Source organism: Cygnus olor (assembly GCF_009769625.2).
Source record: "Cygnus olor isolate bCygOlo1 chromosome W unlocalized genomic scaffold, bCygOlo1.pri.v2 SUPER_W6, whole genome shotgun sequence".
NCBI lineage: Eukaryota > Metazoa > Chordata > Aves > Anseriformes > Anatidae > Cygnus > Cygnus olor.
Genome location: NW_024429077.1, coordinates 796,350 through 800,140, shown reverse-complemented (window position 1 = coordinate 800,140; position 3,791 = coordinate 796,350). Strand labels below are relative to the sequence as shown.

The window sequence follows — 3,791 nt, the reverse complement described above, 5'->3', positions numbered from 1 at the left end:
TGCCTGCCTAGCAACAGCGCGCGTTGACCAATCGGAAATTCCGCCCGGCGGAGGCTCAGCCAATGGGAAAGGTGAAAAAAAAGGGCGCTCGCCTTCTCTGCTCCGCCCCTCTCCTTTTTCCCCTCCCAATCGACACGAGCCAAGCGCGACGGCCGTCAGCCAATCGTAGTGCTTCCATTTTCGTGGCTGATCTACCTGGCAACGCGAGCCGGGCGGCCAATGGTAAAAATCCACCAATAGGAAAATAGAGGTGGAAGACCCATCCCGCCAGCGACCAATAGAAGGCGCGGGAGGCGGCTGACTGACAACTCGGGCAGCGGCACTGGTGCGCTGAGCGCGCCCGGGCTCCCCAACAGGGAGAGGCTAAGTCAGGCCCAGCCCTTCGCTTGGCCCCATAGGCAGCTTTAGAGCAGGTTTTCCCCCATTTTAAGGTTTTGGGGGGTTCTGTGGAGGGTGAGCTCCCTCCACTTGCCTCAGAGAACACCAGGTACTGCTGACACTTGTTGTTGGCCAGCCCCCCACCAGCCACGCCCTTGGTTTCCTGCAGGTGCTTATGAATAAATTAATTACCTGGTGCTCTTGTGCTTAATTCCTGCCTGCCCTTTTTTTTTTTTTTTTTTTTTTTTTTTAAAAGGGCTGAAATAAGGTGGGAGTGAAGAGCAACTGTGAGGCCTGTCTACCCCTGGGCTCCCCCAGCTTTAGGTGCAGAGGAGTTGGACCCCACTGAATTTAAGGTCTTCTAAGAGCACAGTTTCACCCTGCAGCCTATTCTGGGTCAAGGCCAAATTCTTGCCTCATCAGCACTGACCTAGTTATTGAGGCGATACATTCAGGGCTTCTTCATGTTGGACACCAAAGAGTTGTTTTCAACCCTTTCTTTGGGCTTGTGGGAGACAAGACTCACCCAAGACTTAGCACAGACAGGGGACCTTCCTGAGCTCAAAACAAGCTGCATGAAGCACATGGTGAGAGCTTTTTCCCCCCTGCTTGCAGATGTAAAAAGGTGCAGCATTTAGGGCCAGGACCCCCAGGGACACACAGGTCTCGGCCCTGCTGCTTTCCCGGGCCAGTGCACCACTGTGTAATTCAGACCTCAGAGCCCAAGCTTCTTTTCCAGGCTGCAAACCACAGTGACTGAAAAAAGACAACATACACAGCACAGATGAGACCAGTGATCTGACAATCCTTTGCTTTTTGAGGCTGTCTGGCTCCACCACCAGCTCCCTGGAGCAGGGAGTGATGGTGATGAGCTGATACCAGTTTCAAAGGAACAAGGGTATCTCCACCCCGGGGCATAGCCCATGGCAGCATCAAGGCCATGGTCTTCATTGCAAATGTTCACTCTGAATTGCTGGAGAAAAGGGGGCACAAAAAAATGCATAAAAGCCTCAGATCTATTCAGTTTATTAGAAAAGGGAATCTGTTCTGTTTCTGTCTTTTGGGAAATCCAGCTTTACCCAAGAGCAGTTTTGAGTCCTGGAGGAGTCCTTAAAGGCCTGATGTCATCCTGGTGCAGGGAGACTCCAGCAGGTGGTGATGAGGACACTGGCTGGGTTAGCTGAAGGGATCCTGGCTTGTGCTCCTGAGGTAATCCTGTATGCTTCTAGCAAGAGATTCCCTCTGTGGGAAGGCTGCCTGCTTCACAGGAGGTACAAAGGGAAGGGCCTGAAAAAGAAGGGTGTTGCAGCAGTAAGGTCTGTGGCATTCCCTTGGTCCTACTACTAGGAAGTTCACCCCTCCTGAAGGAAGACAAGGGGGGAAGCTCCCCTGACACATTCAAGCTGCAGGTAAAAGCCAGCAGGAGCTAAGCTAAACCGCCCCCAGTTTAAAGCACAGGCTGCACTGCTGAAGCTCTCGTCTTTGGCCATTTGACATCCCAAATGCCCAACAACACGCCTTTCCTGTCCTTCCTGCTGCCCATCTTCCCCCATGGGCCTCTCCAAGTGCTTCCACCAGTGAGCAGCAGCCTCCTGCTTTTGGTTCAGCTTCCATAGGGCTTGTATCAGGTAAGAGCCAGCAGCTGGGTCACCTACAAGACACGTTGGAGGAGGAGAGGTGGTGTGACAGGGGAGGACTTTCCCAGCTGTATCACAGGCTCTAATCACCCCCAGGGCTGGCAGCCAGGACAGAAGCCAAGGCAGATGACATCAGCCCTGCAGTACAGACAGCCACTCCTCTGCTTGGGCTGGGGTTTTCCTTGCAAGCAGGTCTGCAGCCCCAGTGCAAGGCTCCGGGAAGGAACCTTGGTCAGGACTGGGACCAGCAGGTTTGGCAGACCCTGCCAAAACTCACATCCCTACTCTCTACAGCATTGCAGTGCCACTGGAGCACTGAGCAGAAGGGGCTGGTCCAGGTGCCCACAGGTCACCCCCATAGCAGCACATACCATGCCTTAGCTGTGCCCAGGATTTTTGACTTTCAAGCTGTCTCAGGGTACTGGTTGTGGGCAGGGTTCTGACGCATTCATCCAGCAATAGTTTTGGTCTGTTTCTCTAGCAGTAAGCTGACCAGGCTCCAGAGGAGCACCTCAAGTACCTAACACTGCTAGTAGCCCTACAGTAGTCCTTGGTATTTAAACAAACATGACATAAATCATGAGACCTTCCTGCTGAAGGTAGAAAAGCAGTCCAGGGAAAGAAAAAAAAAAAGTGAGAATCCCTTCTGTTCCTCCCCCCAAAAAAGCCTCTCACCTGGCAAGACTTGCAAGCTGTACTGGAAATCCAGCAAGGCCTCCTTGTGCTTCCCCAGCTCCAGGAACTGTGTACCTCACCCAGTGAGAAAAAGCAACCTGATCTTCTGGAGAACCTCCACTTCTGGCAGGAGATTCCCTGTCACGGAAAGAAAAACACACACACCTGTGGACAGCACCCTCCAGACATTGCCCCCACATCCCATGTTAGTGGTAAAACAGGCCATACATTTACTTGGGCTGTTCATCTGCCAGCTCTCTGGCTCCACAAACATCCCGTGGCAGACCTCAGCTTCAGGCTGCCAGGATGGAAGAGGCAAGGAGGCAGCAGAGGGAACTAGCAAAGAACACCAAGAGCTCAGTACATTACATGCTTACAGCTTAACAGCAACCTCAGCAGGCAGCAGCCTGGCCTTTAGCTGCTTATTTGCAAAAGCTAGTGCAAATTTATCCCTGGGAATCCCATATTGAGAAGCTTTCCAGTTCACAACCACTTAATGTCACCTAACAGGGAAGGAGGCAGAGCTGAGGGCAAACCCTGCCCCAACCCAACCAGGCCGTCCCTTCAGAGGCCCAGCGTGGCACGGAGCTCAGCACACCAGGACAAGTGCCTCCTGCCAGAGGTGGCAGTGGGACCGCAACCCCGCTCCTTTACCCACCACTGGCAAGCACACAGCTGTAGACAGCCTCACCTGTCAGTTCAGCACCAGGCCCACAAAGTGGGAACTGCAAAAGCTCGCTGAGGCACCTGCAGGTGGGAGGACAGATGAACTTCAGTGCCATGCCTGGGCTGGGAAGTCAGCTGCAAGCTGTCATATCAGCCCCCACACCAATCTACGCTCTGCCCACACCAGCCATTGCTGCCTGCTGGGTGTTATAAATTAGTTTTGGTAGAAATCATTCCCGACACATCGTGGGTAGGGTAGATCGAATTTCAATTTATTTGAGCAATTCAGCAAGCAGCGATAAGTAAAACAGCGCTGGGCGGCCGGGGAGTCTCCTGCTCCGCCAACGGCGCACACCTAAGCCCACCAGAGTCTCGATTTATAGTCTTGTGGTTCCGGGTTTTTAGTGGCACATCCTGGTGTCTTCTTACACTGCA

The 3,791-nt window shown here is 53.1% G+C and overlaps 1 long non-coding RNA gene across 1 annotated transcript; it reads right to left on the bottom strand.

The window, feature by feature from the left end:
- Positions 1-1,388: 1,388 nt before the first annotated feature.
- LOC121063004 lies at positions 1,389-2,829 on the bottom strand. The gene is made up of 2 exons (XR_005815779.1): positions 2,691-2,829; positions 1,389-1,665 (listed from the first exon to the last, which is right to left on the bottom strand). It is a non-coding gene; the product is annotated as an uncharacterized LOC121063004 (long non-coding RNA).
- Between the last annotated feature and the right edge of the window lie 962 nt (positions 2,830-3,791).